This window comes from Ziziphus jujuba, chromosome 9 (assembly GCF_031755915.1).
Source record: "Ziziphus jujuba cultivar Dongzao chromosome 9, ASM3175591v1".
Taxonomy (NCBI): Eukaryota; Viridiplantae; Streptophyta; class Magnoliopsida; order Rosales; family Rhamnaceae; genus Ziziphus; species Ziziphus jujuba.
The window spans coordinates 3,848,333-3,869,482 of NC_083387.1; positions in this window are offsets into that span (position 1 = coordinate 3,848,333).

Here is a 21,150-nt window from a genome sequence, read left to right on the forward strand (position 1 = left end):
AACACAGAAACAAAAACTTGATAGCACTCATCTGTCTCTTTATGTGTCAATGTCTCAATATGTAACAGTTTATCCATACTTAAACCGAATAACTAGTCTTATGCAACGTACGTGGCCTTAAAAAACAATTATTCAGTATTCCATTGTGAATTACTTGTCACACCACTTTCACCCATATAAAAGTTTTCAAAACAAGTGTGAGTAATGTATTGGCCAATAACTTTAAAATTTTTTCTTGCAGGTAACTTTTGCTTGATCAAGTTGAATTATCATTCCTTTCAATAATTTAAATTGATAAGAGATGGATTGTTGTTTCTTTTATTATTTTTCTCTAACACTCCTCTTTTCATCTTTTTTGAACTCTAACACTTTTCTTCACATATGGATCTACTTTTTGAATTGTTTTTTTTTTTTTTAACTTCTTTTTCGGTACTTATATATATATATATATATATAATAGAATTGTTGAGTTTTGACCCAAATCCTCTTAAATTGTTGGCTTTGGTACTAAATTGATTGATCCCTTCTTCCAAAAATTTAAATTGATGGGAGGCAAGCTATCATTATTCTTCTCTAATGGACCATAATCCAAAATGTTGTTTTATATTTTTAAAATGAAATAATTATTTTATAATTGAAACAATTTTTTTATTTTTTATTTTATTTTAGAACTATCAGACAGTTTTTATACTCAGTTCAACAAGCTATAAAACTTGTCAGATTCTATGGTCAGAAGGTACTTGGATCCCAGAACTTTGATGAGGTGAACCAAGTAAAGCTATATGCTGTAAGTAAAGAGTAAATGAACTTTTACTCCATCAACACCAGTATGAATAGATTTAGCATCTACTTTATCATCAACCATTTTTCTAGTGTGCTTTCTGTAAGTTATTGGATTCAATAATAGGGGGTGTCATAGATTGACAAAAAAAACAAGACAGTTTTCTAGAGGAATTAAAAAACTTGTGCAGAAACTTATTTCTTTGGGAAATATTCAAGCTAAATGAACCCCTCATATGTTATGAAAATGAAATGATTACCAGCATAATATATATTTCTTTTACCAGTGCACAGGATAAGAGAGAATTAAAACTCCAAAAGAAAAAGGGGATAAAAATGCAGAACATAAATGTAATCAAGGGGAAAAAGAGATTTTGTCATCCTCTCTTCAGTTTTCTTTTTCTCCAATTTTAGACACACCATTTTACTTTAATTTTGCATTGCTAAAGAAGAACTGTCGTCCTTTCTCTTTCTACAATAATTGAGAATATTTCTTTCAATCAATGTAAGGGAAAAGAAAAAAAAAATAAAACAATAAAAAAAAAGTGTAAATTCCAGTGTGAAGCATGCGGCATGGGAATATTCGGATATGAGTAACTTCATATCCAAGTCTTAGAAAAAACACTCTCCTTTCATGATGGGACTACATATCAAATATTTAATTACTTTTTTTTTCTAATAATTAATTTGTTAAATGAAAGTAATTAATATTATTTCTATCCATAATTAAATATCTTAACATGCTTAGATATCAGAGCCAGCACCAGGCAATTAATCCCAATTCCCCACTATCCACAAAACGATAAAAGTATCAGCGGGTTTTTGTATCCCGAAAGGAAAGTTATTCGATATGCAAAGAATCAATAATGCAACTTTACAAAGATATTCTGAAAGACGTTTCCGTGATATCACAATTTTACCTGTTTACATCTTTTGCTTATCTTCTTTGGAAAATAACACTACTTTGTCACCATAATGAATAGGTGTTTATGAATATAAATAGGAACAATAGTTAAACACAAATATAATATATACATATATATATATATATATATATATATATGTATATGAAATAACAAAGTAAGACTCACGAGATGAGGATCATAAAGTCAGGCGACACAGCACTGCACGTAGCAGTCTCAGATTGCCAAGAAGATATTGTGGAACAACTTGTTGAGATCATTTCCAGAGGACCAGATGCAGAACAAGTACTTCTAACTAAGGATGAGAGAGGGAATACTCCCCTTAATATTGCAGCATCGATGGCGAACATGAAGATGTGCGGTTGCATAGCAAGCGTTAATCCTTCCTTGATAGGTGCTATCAACAATGACAGAGAGACTCCTTTTTTCTTGATGGATCTTCGCGGTAAGAAGGAAGCTTTCCTTAGCTGCTTTTCATTTTCAGGGATATTTTCAACAGGGGATCCAAAAGAACAGAACAAAAGGGATACAGAGGAATGCAGTGCCACTCTGTTTAGTCTTTAGTCTTGTATTTAATCCAAAAGAAAGGTCAGCAATGCAATGCCACTCTGTTTAGGCTTTAGTTATTATGAATGCAAGTTCTGTAACCAGACTATCCCATTTTTGTGATGAATAACCAGACTATCCCATGATCTATAAAAGTTTAGTTACTTTTCGATAATGAGAAATAAAATCTTTCTTCTGCAAGGAATGGTTAACAATGTATCGATTTCAATATGTCATATTCTTTAGCAATTTTCGTAAATGAACATCATGGTTTACTGACCCTTCTACTAATTATCGAATATTCTCGTTTCAGGCACAAACTATAGTGCAGTTTGCTGCAAGCCCATTCTTTTTGCCTCACGAAGCTTCGTCAGATGTAGTCACTACGTTATGGCCCTTTAGTCCCCGACCATGCCATTTACATGCTGCAGCTGCCAATGCAGGGCCAAATTCTCCTGCTGCCATCTTCCCAAGACTGCAACCAGGTAGAATTTGATGGTGATTAAAGGACGTGCATCTTTTTTATCTATGCATAGAGATTTGTAAACTTATGGTGTTGAAACCAATCCCAAAGATTTACGTCAGTTCTCTTAGAAGTTAGATGCCATTCTTCTAGAAGGCACTGTGGACTGTTGTATGCCTTCATGGTGGAAAGGTTGAGCTACTTAAGCAATTCCTAGTTAGCTTTTTCCATGGTATGGACCTTGGGTGCCCAATAGACGGTGTTAAAACCGTTAAATAGCTGGTGATGTAGAAGCTGTGGTTAAATTAACTTTATAGCATAACTGATATGTAAATTCTTCGCGGTAACAAGTGTTCTTGTTTTATTATACAGTAAAAGTTACAGAAAAAGATCATTTCCTTAGAGAAGAGAGCAGCAAATCTCATGAAGATAATATTGGCAAATGCTTATAGTCTTTGAGATATAACTTTAGCTTGTAGCCAAAACTTGAAATCATCTCACTTGCATATATAACCATTGGTTAATCTTTTTTCTTTATTTAAATGGTCGATACAAAATGAGATATATGACCTGTCTTTTGGCCATGTTCTTTAGCTGCCATTACAGGAATACTAATTGATGATCTTCTTACTGAACATTTGATTCAACATCGAATATACAACTATGTTCTTAATCTCTTGTTCCTTTGTCTACTTTTCCAGTCGCATACACATCAATGTGGTTTGATATTGATTACATGATGTTTTTCCCAATTCCGTCGAACTCAGCTGCATCTGTCCTCTTCCCTCAAATTTCAAAATATGGAGGTGTATGAGTTTAGATTTTTGGAATTAGTGATTGTTGTGTTGGTTTACCATAGTCATGAAAAACTAAGATATTTTACTGGTAAAATATTTTGTTAGAGTACTGGTTTAAATTTTACCTATATTTTTTATCAAAAAAATTTCACCTATACTTGAGTTTGTCGTAGATACACCGGTAGACTCCTTACATAATGCCCAGTGAATAACTTAGCCAGACGTGCAAGAGCTTAAAAGCAAAATTTGATGTTTGTCAATTTTTGGTGGTAAAACTGACTCTGCTTTCCTGTAATGGTTTTTTCGTGGTGGGCACTAGGCAAGTATGATTGAGAAAAAGTGTTTATTTTGGCGTTGATTAGTGTAAGGTCAGACAAATAACTAGGTTCATTAACTTTAGGACTATTTCCCCAAGAATTCTGCGGTTGTTTATTGTGCTTGTAACACCAAAGAAATTTGTATCATGCCGTCAATATTTTCTTACCAGGCTAGGTACTTTTATTTTCTGTTAACGATATATTTTATATATATATATATATATATATAATGGCATTGATCTTAGCGTAGATAAGACAATTCTGTTATCTGCGGTAGCTGAGACGTTAAAGAAATGCTATTTAATGCTTTGGTAAATAATTAATGCATGTCCCCTAACGTGAATAAAGGCATTAAACATTCGACCTATGAAACTCTGAAAAGTCTTGAGATTGTTATGCCCTTAGAAAAGTCTCACTACTTGATTCTGTCTTCTTCTTCTTCTTTTTTTTTTTTTTTTTTTTTTTTTTTTTTTTTTTTTTTTTTTCAATTTCATGTTTAGTCGGACTGACAAGTAGACAAGCATCGGTGCAAAGATATCTTGAGAAGCGAAAAGACTGGTATCTTAAAATGGTTAAAAATGCACTTAGTGACAGTCAAATATATCTTGGTCAAGTTGCTCCTCCTCCTTTGTTCCTCACACTCCTGTTAGGTGAAGGTTTAAGCACAAGAGAAAGGCAGCAGTCCCTCCTTCTGCTGGCTTGGATATCTACTTAAACCATCGAGTAGGAGACCAGTTCTTAAACCAGCAATTGAACCTGGGTGAGGCATATTCTCCTTCCCATCCAAGACCACCTCAGACACCTAGCAGGAGCTGCTCTGTTGAAAACATGATAAAAAATGCCAGCCTCTCTATAGAACTTAACGACAAAGGTGATTATTCCTGTACTCATTCATGCACTTTTCTTCTTAAATTGAACTAACTGATGCTTTGTTTTGGCCATTCAATGTTTGATGTTTGGTGGCTGATATCGTATTTTGCCACGTAATCATTAGAGAACTTACTATGGATTTTTTCCCATTAGACCCTGTACCAACCATGGGACTGGTTTCCGCGAATCACAATCTGTCCTAATATTAACCGCTCTGCTGAAATTTTAAATGACATTGGATGCTCTACGGTTGTTGATTTTGTAGATAATCAAGTATGTTAAAATGGAGATCAATGATAGCATGTTGGTGGGCATTAGTGGATAAAAATCGGGGTTATTTCGAAAAATAGCCACCATACAACTCCATTTTAGAAAAATAGCAAAAAAATTTTTTTTTAAAAAAATAACCACCTTGGGACAAAAATACTTTTGATAAAATTGAAAATTACGCAAAAGGTTTTTTTTTTACCCTTTCCTTCTTCCTCTACACAGCCTTTCGTGGGGTTTCTCGAAGGTCACTCTTTGCATCTCATCTCCTCTCACTCTCATTTTTTTGTATTTTCTCATATCTCAAACTAAACTCTGCTAAAAATTTTATCTTTTTTCTTATTAGATGAAAGTAAGGAAATATGTGTTTTTTTTTTTTTGTTTTTTCTCTTTCTCTTTTTTCTTGTATTTTTTATTAGTTTAGGGTTTTTTAAGCTTTTTATTTAATATGGGTATGCAAGAAATTAATTTATGAGCTGTTATATGTGATTTTAAAGATACTTAGGTGGCATATGGTTTGAAAATGGGGGAAATTTTGTGTAAAACTGAAAAATTGCGAAAAGCAGTAAAAACGGAAGAAATTTGGCGAGAAAGATGAACATCCGCCAATTTCCTTCAGTTTGTCAGTTTTTGCAAAATTTCCGCCAATTTTTCGCCAATTTTCTGCCAATTTTCTGCCAGTTTTCCGCCAATTTTCCGCCAGTAGGAAAAACTATATTTGGCGGGAAAAAAAAAAAAACAGAATCAACTTTTTAATACAGTTAATATGTTTGTTTAGTATTATTCAAAATTTTATATATTTATTGATTTAGTTTAACGTTATTCATTTAATTTTGTAGTAAAATGGAAGATGATGACATTGTAATTGCGGTTTTATACAATAGAACATTGGTACAAAATGATGGTGGTAATTGGGAATATCGAAATGGTAAAAATATAATGGTTTCCGTCGGTAAGAGATGCACAAAATCAAAGTTAGAGGATGAGATTTTCAATTCTATTGAGATATGGACGATATGCAGAAAAGTTGGATCCTACAGAAATATGATGTGATAGGGATGTGAAATGCTTTCTTCAAGAAGTGAGGAATGGAGGGATGACAATGATGCGGCCTCCATTGTATGTTGAGGTAATTTCGAAAGTTAAACATATATGTAGAAATGTTCATCAAACAACATTTGCTTCGGATAGTGGGAGTAATCTTCATTCTTTTTCTTGTCCTCCAATTGGCGTTCGTCTACCACAAGCTTCCGGTACTGAACCTATTCAGGCTACATCTCAGGAAATTATTGTTCAAGAAACTCAGTTTAGAGATCAAGTTGATGTTCGTGGGGCCTAGACATCATTTAACATCCACAAAGGAGTTGATGTTGGAGGTGACTATGCTGAACGGTTTCCTAATGATGAGGAGTATGAGCAGTTGCATCATATTGATCATGATGAGAATTACAATGCAGCAGGGGATGATGTTGATCATAATGATGTAGATTTTGATCATGAGTTGCCAGACAATAATAATGATATGCATCCTGAAATGAACAATGAAGGAGTTGATGATGTTAGGGTTCATCGTGCTACAAGTGACCACATATCATCGAGCAACAGAAGTGGTTCTATGGCCATATTTTCGTCAAAGTTCACTGGCTGTGAGAGCATAGTAGTTGGACAATTATTTCCCAACAAACGTGACCTACAGAATAAACTGAGTATCTATTGCATGGGAGAAAATAAGGAGTTCAAGGTGACACGGTCAACTACACAACGGTATGAGGTTGTATGCTTGGAAAATACTTGTAAATGGCGACTACGTGCAACCACATTTAAAAATGGAGAAATAGTTGTTGTGAGAATTTTTGATAATGTACACAGTTGCTCGTTAGATATCGTGCATCGAGAACATAAGCAGGCCAGTAGCCGGGTTATCAGACAATGTATCAAATCTAAATATGAAGGTATTGCACGTGTTTACAAACCCAAAGAAATTCAACATGATTTTTTACAGAAATATGGGGTGAATATAAGCTACAACAAAGCATGGAGAGGTAAAGAGTATGCATTTAACAGTGTTAGGGGATCTCCAGAGGAGAATTTTGCTAAGTTACCTGCCTACTATTATGAGTTAGTGTCGAAGAATCCTAGGACTGTTACACATATCAAAACAGACGATAATAACAATTTTGTATATTTCTTTATGGCGATTGGAGCAAGCATTAAGGGATTTAAATCCCACATAAGACCCGTGTTGGCTGTTGATGCAACTACATTGAAAGGGAAATACAAAGGGTACATGTATATTGCATCGGGCATGGATGACAATAAGCAAATATATCCTTTGGCTTTCGGCATTGGAGATGGAGAGAACGAGCAAGCATATACATGGTTTTTCCAAAACCTCAAGGATGCCATCGGAGATTTTCCGGATTTGGTGTTTGTGAGTAATAGACACCCCGCTATTGAAAGGGCATTACGCAAAGTTTTTCCCAATGCATACCATGCGTTGTGCACGTACCATATAAGCAGAAATATTAAAGCAAATGGACATGCGAAAGATGAATCAATAATACAATGTTTCATGCTCGCAGCTAGTGCATATTTGGTTGAAGATTTTGAGTTTTATATGGGGCAAATTGAGGCAAAAAACAATAGGACTGCCCAGTACATTCGATCATGTGACCCTACAAGGTGGGCACGTTCTCTTTGTCCATGTAGAAGGTACACTATCATGACCACCAATATTGCAGAAAGCTTGAATGGCATTTTGCTAGATGCTAGAGAGATGCCAATAGTTGCATTAATAGAGCACATACGGGATTTACTTTAAAGGTGGTTTTATGAGCGACGTACTGCAGGTGCAAAATTGACAAAGCTTGTGACTGACCATATGGAAGAGCAACTCAAACTACGAAATTTGGAGTCCATCGAACTACGTGTGAAAGCCATTAATATGCATGAATTTCTTGTGGAAGGTGGGAGTTTGAGGGGTACAGTTAATCTCCAATCAAAAACATGCTCATGCAAAGTCTTCGATCTTGATCAATATCCTTGTGATCATTGTATTGCCGCTTGCAGAGACCGAAAAATTGTTGCTTATGGCATGTGTTCTCATTACTACACCGCGGATGCATATCGTGCAGCTTATGCTGAGTCCATTTATCCTTTGTTAGATGAAAAATAGTGGCATGTCCCGGATGACGTGGCAAGTCGCATTGTTCTTCCACCAAGATGGACACGTAGGCGAGCCAGTAGACCGAGGATGCAACGCATACCATTCGAAGGTGAAGATGTTATTGGATGTAGATGTAGCCGATGTTGTGGTGTTGGACATTATAGGCAGAGATGTACGAATCCATTGTCTTATGCTTCGAATTAGAAAGTTTTAATTTAGTGTTATGGTTTAATATGTTTTGATAATTATTTTATATATTGGATATAATATTTTCTACTCCATGGTGGAAGATTTATTAGCAATCTTTTTTTTTTTTTTTTGAATTTAATCCCAAAATGAAAAGAGGCTTTCTGGAATTGATTTTCAATCTTTAGTTTACATATCATTTTATGAAATCTCCAAATGATTTTGAAAAGAAAAAAAAACATATATAATTTTTTCTTTTATTTAAAATGGTTATTGATTTTAAATGTCACTACATTTTTTGTTAATTCCATCTTCATCTTATATAATATTTGTCTCCACTCCCAATTTTTTTTACCCTACTATTAACTTATATAATCTATTAGAAATTGATTTTCCAAGTGGAGGAAATTAGTTTCTGATAGGAGTAAAAATTATTCAACGATTTCCGCTTGGAGCAAATTTTTTCGAACAGGAGGAAAACTATTTCCGCTTGGAGGAAAAATTTTCCACCTGGTAGAAATTTATCCAGAGGCTTCAATTTATCTTCATATGGGATTTCCGACTGGAGGAAATTTTTTCCTCCAGGAGGAAAATTTTTCCGCCTATGGGAAATATTTTCCGACAAGCGGAAAATTTTTTAAAATTTGCAATTGAGCTCGTAAGGCATTTGTGCATAACGGAATTCTAATAAATAAACATGGCACATTTCCTATAAGGTCAATTACTTATCCTTAGATCAATACCACATTGTTATCTTTGTTAAATGAACATTATAAGCCACCATTATATTTACAATTAAAAGTCAAATATAATAAATAATATGCATCTATAAACATGACAAAAGGAAAGAAAAATGCATCACCACTCAGCTCATATGCTTAGTTCTTTGTTGTAAGCCTCATATGCATACTTCTTCCTAAAGAACTCCATGTCATCTTGTGTGAATGTCACTGGTAATTTAGCATGTAAAAATTCGATGGTCTTGAGTGTAAACATGACACAGTCACCACTACAAAAAAAAACAATTATTATAACATATATTAGTATTATTAGAACCATATTCAATAGTTAATATTTGTTCAACAAACATGCACGTATTAAGGGGTTTTACCCGTTACTTTGCTGAGGGGTATTTTGTGTCAATTCACATGTAAACTGTAACACCCCGTTCCGAACCATGTTGGAATTTTTGCACGTTGACCGAGGTTGACTGTTGACCGTTGACTTTGACCATTGACCAAGGGGTCAAAGTTGACTTTTTGTTTCGGTTGGAATTCTAGGTTGACTGAGATACCGTTACGAAGTACACGTTGGCACGAGTTCGTAGACTAGTAGCACATTGAAAATGGAGCTATGGTTTGAAAGTTATGAACAAAACAAGTTGAGGTCCAAACTGCCCAAGGGGTGCCGGAGTTGACTTTTTATTCATGCAAGGTTGAGCTTTGACTCATGCATGGTTGTGAAGTGCTCGTCGATACAAGTCCGTAGACTAGCGGCACGTCCGATTTGGACATGTGGTTTGAAAGTTATGGACCCGTAAAGTTTTTCAAATACTATATTATTTTAATATTATTTTTGAACGTGTAACAATGTGCCACGTGTGACTTAATGAAGGTGACCATGTGTCACCATGTTGAGAAGCCACATGTCAACCATGTGTAATATCATATTATTTTATTATTATTTTAAATAATAATACTATTATTAATATTATTTAATTAATTTTAATTTATTTCTTTTTATTTTCCTTTTTCTTTTTCTTTTTCTTTTTCTTTTTTTTTCTTTTCCCCACGTGGGAAAAAAGGGCAAGGGCCCTTCTTCTTCTTCCTCTTCTTCTTCTTCTTTCTTTTCTTCTTCCTTCTCCTTCATTTTCTCTCCCTCCGGCCGTCCCTCTCTCTCACCGTATTTTTCAAATTCCGGCCACCCATAAGCTACACGGGCCGGCCAGTGATGAGCGGAGGGAGGAGGCGAGCTCGGCCGCCAATTTTCACGGTCACCGGCCACCGGACGGGCCCCGATCGGGCCGGAGAAGCCGTCGGCCGGAAAAATTTCTCTCTCCTCTTTTCTTGTGTTTTCTGGCCAGCCCAGTCCAAATTAAACCTCCTCTCCCCTTATTTTGGGTCCTCTAAGTTCAATTATGGCCTCCAATTTCAAAAATTCGAAGCGGTTTGCGAGATACAAGAAATTGAAGACCAACCGAAGCTTTTCGGCCAAATTCCGGCCACCTCCGGCGGAATTGGGGTCGATGGAGACCGGATTTGTAATCCTCGTCGCTCAAGCTTCAATTCGGTATATTATTCGACTATTTTGGTTAACGTTTGTATTTGACCCCCCGGAAACCGGGTATTATTTATCCGATTAAAATATTAATTTATTTGACTGTGTGTGAATTGTGTTTTAGGAGCACGGGTGAGTCATGGAATTGATCCCATGGTGGATCTTAGGTTAATTGTGTGCTCCAGGTGAGTGACCCACCTTCAAATTAATTTTGGAGATTAAATTGGTGAATATTATGTGTGATTTGAATATTTGGATTTTAAATTCTATGTGCCAAATATTAAATTGATTTATTGTGGAATTATTGGTGAATTTATTTTGATTAAAGAAAATATGCATTATATAAATTTATGCCATTTGAAAATTATTTTATGGTCTTGAGAAATTTGAAATTCTTGTGGTTTTAACATGAATTTGGGCATGATTTGATTTTCAAATATTTCAAGGAAAATATTTGTTTATGTTGGTAACTTCAATTTTTATAAAGTATGCCCATGGAATATTATGTGATTTAATTATTATACTTCAAGAATTATTTATGCCATTGGGAAAATGTGAATATCTAAAGTGGTGGATTTGGGAGTTGGTGGATTTGAAAATCATGGAATTTATGATGTTGATTATAAAGAAATTATGGAGGATTTCCGGGTTCAAGCGGATGGAATAAACCCGCTATGTTTATGCAAAATGTGAGATTTGATATATGAAATAAATATGTGAATTTTATGATTTTTAGATGCACCGTGCACGTACTGGTGTTCTGTTTATATGTGATACGGTTAGTGTGCACACGGATATGATTAGCGTGCAGGTGGGTGTGAGTAGCGCGCAGGTGATATTATGAGGTTGTCCTGTGGTTGCCATCGGATGAGGGTAGGCCACCCCTCCATGGCCGGGACACCAGTTAGCAGTGGCGCAGTGGGACGCCACGCGACCGTATGCTGGTTTCTTTCTATAACCTCCTGTTTGGCGGTACCTTGGGACGCTGGGTACTGTTGGCGCCACTGGTATATAGTGGGTGCATCAATTGATTTTCAGAACTGTGATTTTAAAAATAAATATTTTGAAACTGTATTGGAATTAAAAATATAATTATTACCATTTCCAGTATTGAATTGATGTCTTGGTTTTCGGGGATTAAGAACAAAGGGTTTTGTGAAAAGGTTTTAAAAGAGGAATTTTTCCAACCGAGAGAATTGTAAGGGTTTTGAGAGAAATTATTATTTCCAACTAATTATTATTTATCTACTTATTACCGTTGTATTATATTGTATAGTAGATAGGGTCACTCACTGAGATGATTAGCATCTCATATTTTCAAATTCCATTCCTCTAGGTACCAGGTTGTCAGTGTTCATCCGGAGCGGACTTGATCTTCATCGCTGTTTTAGTTCGTGAAGTACCCTGTTCTTCTTTTATTGCAGTTGTAATATTTTTTTCACTCTTGCTGTATTCTATACTTAGTAGTACTTCATGAAGTTCTGTATACTGTATGGGACACTTACGTATTTATTATGCACTGGATTACTGTTATTTATTTTTGAAGTGCTGTAAATTTGTGGAATCAAATTGTAGTATCGTGGGAGGAATAAGGGGATGAATATAGAAGTGTGTTTTCAGTGCAGGTAATTTTTGGTTAGTCCTACCCTTAGGGGAGGTGTTGCCGGATTTTCTGTTGGAAGGTTCGGTGGTATTTCCCTGGGATCAGGGCTTGTCTAGGGTTCCAGGAAAGGAATTCTGGATGGGTCCTGACATAAACTCATCAACGAAGTCTACAAGATCCGGCCGCTACTCATAAAAGGATGCAGACCGCAATAAATATGGTAACATTATGCATAATTACTGGAAATAAATTTGTCCCCTGTTTTGGTTACCAGTCTTATCTGAGTCATATACAGTCATACGACACTCTTTCAAGTCCACGTGCCCTACCAGCCAATGTATGTTGCGCTTGTTTAGTGGAATCAACAACTGTCAATACATTACAGGATTTCAGTTAGTACAACAAATAAAGGAAGGCACATGAATAAATGAATAGTTAACATTACACAATTTGGACATGTATATTTTACATGATTTACGCATTTCCATGGCTTGGACTCCTTCATTCGAATCCCCAGCACATATTCTTGCATTGCATATGAGAATTGGAACTTAGATGGATTGGCAAGGAACTTTCCATAACATTGCTCAATGTATACCTACAACAAAATAATTTATTAGTTACCCAAAATCACAATAGCCACATATAGGACACCTGGCCGTTACTTACCAAAAATCCTCCATCTATCACCTCAAAACTAGGATAAAAAATATCAGGAAATCGATTGGCATGTACACGAAATAAGTAAGGTAGGACTTCCATATGCTACATTGAAAGACGAGTTAATTTTAAATTACATCCATGCAGTTGAACAACTATCTATGGAATTTATCAAATTATAAAATAAAAATCTTGATCGAAAAATACTTACATCGTGATTCAGCCACTTCTCACTAGTTATAAGCAATTGGAAAAAGTCTTTACCCACAATCAAAATGTCCATATCAACCTTTGCTGCCCAACCGGACTTCATAAATTGGTCAAAATTTTTTACAAGTCACGTTGGTACTGGTTTGTATGGGTCGAACTTCAAAGTAGAAGTGCACCGGGTAAAGTGCACTGTAGTTTTTTCCGCAAGCCTCCAACACTATAAGGAGTTGTAATAGCTGCTGCCGCCTTCCTATCCCTCCTCCCAATATCTATACTTTGCTTAGCAGCTGCTACCTTGCTTACACGTCTCCCAACAGGAAACTTTGATGGAGACACTTTCTCGATAATCGTAACACTTGGTCTTGCATCATCTACAACAGATGGATGTGACTGTCTATCAACGGGGGTCGCATCGGGACCAAACTCTTCTTTATTTTTATCCCCTTCAACGTCCACGTCCATCCCATCTCCCAACCCGTCAGCATTAACTCTCACTCCTTGGTGCTTCATTAACTTATCAAGCTTGGTGTCCAAACTTGCAAACTCTCTAAGCATGGCGATTCTTAAATCCTTAACATCTTGCCGTACACTAGCCACTTCGCCTTCAAGGATTGTTAATCTCTCTCTCAAAGGTACCTAAAAGAAACAACAATGATTAATACCTGCAATAATAAAAAAAATAAACATTCATACAATTTATTCAAACCTCATCATGTGATGGAGTCATTGGAGGTTGGGATGGAGTCGATGGTTCAACATGAACATGAGCAGCAACTCCTGCAGTCAAAGATGAAGGCTGGTCTGTCGGCTTATGTCCCATTCACCGCCTCCCTCATTTTCCCATAATTTCCACAGACGCCTCTTTCCGTTTCTTACTTCTTCCAGTTCTTGTAAGTGGAAGACCTTCATCTTTTTCATCATGACTTGCCTGTGGTGGCTTGTCTCGAACAGCAGGTGCAACATTGTATGGAGTACTGTCATGACGTACATCCCATGCCAAGTTGCCGATATATGCATGCTCAAATTCAGTCACATTCATTAAGCCATGAACGGGATACTGCAAAAGACAAAAGGGATTATCATCAAGTGATTAGTAAGTAATACTAATATTCCTACAAATACTGCAAAAGTGTATAAATAATATTACTATGTTGGAATGTATATTTATATATATATATATATATATATATATATTTGTACATATAAGTGGAAGAACTCATATACTTACATCACGATGATCAAAGAGTTCAGTGGCCTTCTCAAATCTTGGCACTTGTGAAATATGCCAATTAAGAATTTGAGGGAATGCAATGTCCGGTAACTTCTTTCCGAATGCTTGACCCAACGAAGGAATTATCTCAAAACCCTAAATCTGTCAAACAATTAATTAATAATGAATAAGTAAAGAAATACACACCATAAATACAAATGTAACAAACTTTAAATAATAGTGTAATAGACTTACCATGAAAGCCAAAGGAAAACCACAAAGACTATAACTCTTTGACTTGTTTAAAGCCATGGACTCTCTATGCTCAAAAGCACTCTTCAACGATCTAATGGTGGTAGTATATGATAAAGTACCCCATGGATAGTTATTGAAGTACTCTAAATCGTCCACCATCTCCAAGGGATTATGAGGTGCGATGGTCGTGCTTTCTTTGCCTAGAAGAACCGTCTCTAGGAAATATAATAAAGCCAACTTCAATCTATCATCGTCGGCTTCATCATCGTCTTGACACTGTGCGGTCATGAAAGCTTCGGTTATCTCTGAGTTAGCGACCTTTCACTTTCCGCCAAAATACGTATCACTAATACGAGTAGAGATGTTAACTCACCTATTGGGTTCGTAACCAAACCGTAGACCTGTAATTATGGTGAAGTCTCTCTGTGTAAATCTAGCACCACGCCCTCCAAAATTGAATACCATAGAATCCTTGTCGTCGCAAACACACTGCCTATACAGCATGCTGTTGACGATGTGGCCACTAAATTGTATCTCGTTGGCCTTCAAAAAGTGGCCAAAACAGCTATCCTCAAACTTCTTTATTTGGGCTGGAGTCAACTTGAACTTAATATCCGACACGGCTTTCCAGAAGTTCGATCTACAATTAACCTTTGCCTTCGATATCTCCGAGTCCCAGAACCTTCGTTGGTAATCTGAATCCATTTATCTGCAAATCAAATACAACAAAGCATAACAGATGGAAGAAACGTTTTTTCCGACACGAGGAAAGCCTGGAGGATAATTTTTCCGCCTGGAGGAAAAGGTTTTCCGCCTGAAGGAAAAATTTTCCTCCTAGAGGAAAATGTTTTCCGCTTGGTGTAAAAAAATTTCCTCCAGGAGGAAAAAAAGAGGAAATATTTTCCTCCGGGTGGAAAATTTTCCAGAACCTAAATAACATACACCTAACGGGATTTGTGCAACAATATAATGAAAATGGCTAAAGAAACTTTTCGAACCAGCGCATAATACATTATACATTAGTAGTATACATTATACATTGCTTCCTAAGTATAACCCATAGATATATTATGGTTTCACATTCAAACCTCCCATTAAATTCAAACAAAAACACAACTTCACAATAGTTTTAATTTCACATTTCACATTCTAACCATGCAACACAAACATTTCCGTCACACCAAATAACATAATATTTTAAGCATAGCGCATAATGACAAAGGTTCAAAATTGAGCAATTTATAAAGAGATGACTTATCATCTCTAAAATAATCCATCATGGAAATTATCAACAATTCTAAGACTCATTCAATACAGCACAACTAAAGGTTTTCAGATAAGTTCGTTACATTAAAGCGAAATTAGTTTGCAAAATATTTTCTATGTTGTACAGAGAAGCAACTTACATTAATGAGAGACAAACCACCACCAATGCTTCTCTATCTATTTATATATCTCTCTCTCTCTTTCTCTATCTCTGTGAGTGTATGTGTAATTTTATCAGCTTGTACTTGTAACTCTACGATTGCAAATTTTGTGCTTCAATTTTCTGCTCAGTCCATTACTTGCTCCTCTAATGCTGAAAGAAATAGAAAATCAATATTAGTAACCATGCAGCAATCAAACTTAGCATATTATATGTGTAAGATGTGCATATGAAAGGGCACAGAATACTGCTTACCTAGCTAATGATAAGATGGAGCCTGGAGGTTCAAATAGATAAATGTCTCCTTGTATATTCTTTCTTTGATTTCTATTCAAATGAACAAGAGCATATGAGAAATTTGGAAATTTTCCACCAACAGAAAAAAAAAAAAACCACAAGAACTACTAACAACTAAATAACTACAAAAATATACAAAATCATTGCATAAAATTTCCAGATTTCCTCACTTTTTATATATTTCAAAGGGCAATATAAAAGGTTTTATTTTGTTTCTTGGATCAAGAAGTATGAATACTGAAGTAGCATTATTAAACCATAACACCAATCCCCATTGCCATTTCTCTCTATTTCTTTTTTATGCAGCCATAATAACACTCACTCACTAGCATAGCATAAAAAAAATTATTTGCAATATTTTAATTTTGCTGTTTTGGACCTGACAATGTGTCCCCTTGTTGTATTTATAGAAATAAATTAAGGATTGCAAGCTGACCATCAGCATCCCCAATAACATGAATAAAATAAAGGTGAATTTTTTACAAATGACATTTGCACTGTGGAATTCCATATTAGTAAGAAAACTATTATGACAACAATAATCTGAGAAATTGGAAGCTTAGGATGCCTAACATTTTTTAGGAAATGAGGATTACCATTTGCACCACAAACTTGAAAAAATAAAAAATAAAAATAAAAACATTTATGCCTATGTCTTAAAGACATTATCAAAACAAGTAGAAGGGATATTAGACTATAACTAAATCCTTAGCCCCATTTTTTAGTTCTATTTTATACGTGATAAGGAGTTATTTATTTGGAGGGCTGCAGTATATTCTACAGCAAATTTCGGACGACTCGAGGAAGGGGCATTTTTACCATCAATGTCAAGCGGGGTAGATCCATAATCAAAATATCACTGAAAGCCTACTCAACTAAAGAAATATTTCTATTATTGCTCCTAGAGAATCAAACCAATGATGAATTATTTGACGACAGCATTTAGGAGGTGTTTATAACTTTTAACATTAATTGGAAAACATTTATCTCTGTCCAGCGTGGAGGAAGGTAGAGGTAAGCTTATCTACAGGTATTGTACTTTTTATTGTTGGAAAATGTTTTTAGGTTGTATTACATCATGTTACGACCTTATGTTCTTTGCCCAAACGATTTTATTTTCCATTTCAATTTCATATTATTGTATGAAAGAAGAAGAAGAAGAAGAAAAAAAAAAAAGTGAAAATTTTTGGAACGCCAAATCAAACATTGGCAGAAAGATTAGGCTACCTTTCTCAAGTTGTGAATCTTGATAACTCTATATTTACAAAGATTATATATCCACTAAAAATCCCTTATAGACTAAAAATAATTTAGAACTCTTACATAATGCATTAAAAATTCACTGTTACAATTTGACAAGGTTCAAAAAAGATGCACCCTAAACTTAGGCAGCAGATCAAGACATGTCCACTTCAAGAGATCACGCAGATGTATATTATATATGAAATTATATGCTAGAGATAAAAGTAAGATATAACAAGCAACAAAATTATAGCAGAAGGCATGGATGATACAAAAACTAAATATATAATGCTTTCTAGAATAATAATTTTCTTTGTAAATGCTACTAGTAAAACTTATTGATCAGAAAAGAAGAATTATCCATGCATACCATGCAATACACATAATACCAGATGAGATGCACTGACAATGAAACTAGCAGCATTATGGACAGTCATAATAAAATTGGCAAAGTAGTAACAACATTCAAAGATAAAAGCATTGGTATATTAACAAGCAAAAACTAGCAGAAATAATTGCATAAAATAAAATTTAAACACAAGGAAAATATCAGGTATATAATATTAACAAGTAAAATACTTACAGAAATATCAATGACAATGCAAAAGCATATTCAAATCTACACCAGGGTGGAGAACTAACCAGTCAAAAAATGGTAATTTTCAAATAAAAACAAAAGGAAAACTCTATAAACTTATCTATCTAGTTCCCTATCGCAAGTAAATGAACCAATAGCTTATCCAAGATACACTCTGTAGACTGCTCCCCATCCATGGGTTATATGAATCTTCTAAACAATTCACTTTACTAGACTTTTATTCATCACTCATCACTACCAAATACTCCAAACCCTGATACCGACTGATAAGTGGGCATTGAAAAGAATCTGAAAATAGCCTTAAATATACTACGTCAAACTATAGACATAATTTAAGGCATTGAGAATTGCAGGGGTCCAAAATGAATCTTTGAAACATTAGAAGTAACGGCAATCAAAAAACAAAGTTCATAAGCTACAAATAATCAAATACATCCCTGCTGACAATCTATAGCTCAATTCTTCAAAACATTTTAATCAAATCACCATGAGAAGCAAAAGGCAAACCATTTATATTTTAAAACTATAAAAAAGTTCTTCATCTAAGTCTGCAGACATAATAAATCCTGGAATTGTGACTACGAACTCTGCTAATTATTTAGTATTGATAAAGTTTCCATAAAAACCCATACAAAATTCCAACAATCTGTCCAATGAAATGGAGGTTAACTGTACAATAAACGTGTCTTAACAGCTGTACAAGCCTTAAAGAATCTAAATTTAAAAATAACTAAGGATAATTCATATTACTTAAAATATATAAGAAGCAACTAAATTACAAGGACACAGGGAGATGTGGTGAAGAATAAAGTATTAGTGTTCTTGTGAGAGTGATAGAAGCTAGCAAAGGCAGAGAGAAAAAGAAAGAGAGAGAGAGAGACAGTATGTAGAAGAAAATCGGCTTCACGTGGCCCCAACATTCCACAATCTGAATTTCAGTCCATATTTTTAGTAAAAAAAAAGTTCTTGAAACTCTTACCTCTTTTAGCTATTCCTTCAGCGATTCCTTCACTTTCTTCTTTCACGATTCCTTCACTTTCTTCTTCGGCAAACTAACTGACGAAAATGTGGACTTTCTATAGAAATTTGCAAGCTAATTTTGATTTTCCATAAACTTGTCTCTCTGCTCAAAGACGAAAATCAAACAACATCGCATGGGCATGGGGAGGGAGAACAATTTTCCAAAAACTGGTTCTTCTATGACACCGGCGAATGGGAGGACAATTTTGTTTGAAGTGAAAATGGCGCTGGTGTGTTTCTAAAGGGAAAGGGAAAGCTTAGCTTTGTTTTTATGCCCTAGTTCTGTTTCGAAAGGAAAAGGGAATGGAGGGAAAAAAAAAACCAAAAACAACAAAATAAAAGAAAGTTGCATTTTGGTAGAGAAAATAGACCCCAAAAAAAAAAGTACAAAGGGTATTTTGGTCCTGATGTACTAAAAGTTGGCTAAATTTTTTTTTAAAAAAAAATTTACTATTTTTCAAAAATGGAGTTGTACGGTGACTATTTTTCGAATAAATCCTAAAAATTGCACGGCCCCATGTTTATGTTCTAAGGCACTGTTTTTCATGGAAAAGTACTTTCCTTGATGAGGTTGGGGACCAGCTAAAAGGGCCAAGTGTAACACCCCGTCCCGAATCGCACCGGAATCTGTGCACGTTGACCGAGGTTGATCGTTGACCGTTGACCGAGCGGGTCAAAAGTTGACTTTTTGTTCTAGTTGGAGTTTCGCGTTGACCAGGGTACCGTGGCAAAGTGCATGACGCCCTGAGTTCGTAGACTAGTAGCACGTCGAAAACGGAGCTACGGTTTGAAAGTTATAGGTGAAACAAGTTGAAGTGCAAACTGTCCAAAAGGTGCCGGGAGTTGACTTTTTTTTGTGATGTAATTTTGAGTTGACTCTTGTATGGTTGTAAAGTACTCGTCGATACGAGTTCATAGACTAGCGGCACGCTTAAATCGGACATTTGGTTAAAAAGTTACGGACGTTTGAAATTCACCGGGTACCGTATTATTTTAATATATCTGGCTTAAGTGCACAGTAATGCCACGTGTCAGCTTCTGATTGGTCCATGTGGCATGAACAGTGTCACGCAGGGGTTTTATTTGTTAAAACTCTCGGGGAAGAGAGAGAGGAGAGAGAAAGAGAGAGAGAGAGAGAGAGTCACCGGCCGCCGGTAATTTTCAAACTTTCCGGCCGAGTTACTGTACATGCGCCGGCCAGCCAGATTGCCCACCTCATTTCCGGCAAAACGTCCAAATTTCACGGCGAACGGCCGCCGGACGCGCTCGGATCGGAGCTCCGAAGTTCGGCGGCGAGTTTTTCCCCTCCACCGCCGGCCACCGCGAATCGACCCTGTTCCGGCCGATCTACAGTACACGCGCCAGCTAGCCTTGATCCTCTCCTCAAGTCCGGCCGACCCACCAAAAATCACGGCCATCGGATCACCGACACGCCGGGATCGGAGCGTTTTCCGGCGAGGGGCCGGAAATCTTCAAACGGTGATTTCTCCGCCGTCCGACCTCCGTTTTGCTCACCGCCGGTCCCGTTGGGTTGCTCTTCTCAAGATCTACAAGTCTGCAAAATTTCACGACCAACGGCCACCGCACGCGCCACCGCCGGCGACGGTTGCCGGTGACCGCGGCGGCTCGCCGGAAAATACTGTTCCGGCGAGTACCCGAAATTCCGGCCAGCTCCAGTCTGCAGTGTTCGACCTCCTGAACCCGAATCCGACTTCCGTTTCCGCCAATTCGCGATGGTTTGGGAGAATTGCAGAGCCGAAACTCGAAAAGCTTTCCGGCGAGATTCTGACCCCGTCGGTTCCGATCACCGGGAAGTAAGACCGAATCTGTGATCAGCATCACTCGAGCTTCGATTCGGAGCACTGGTGAGTCGTAGAATTGATCCCGTAGTGGATCATGGGTTAATTGCTTGCTCCAGGTGAGTGACCCACCTTCAAATTAATTTTGGGAATTTATTTGGTGAATATATTATGTGCGATTTAAATATTTGGAATTTAATTTCTATGTGCCAAATATTTATTGGATTTATTGTGGAAT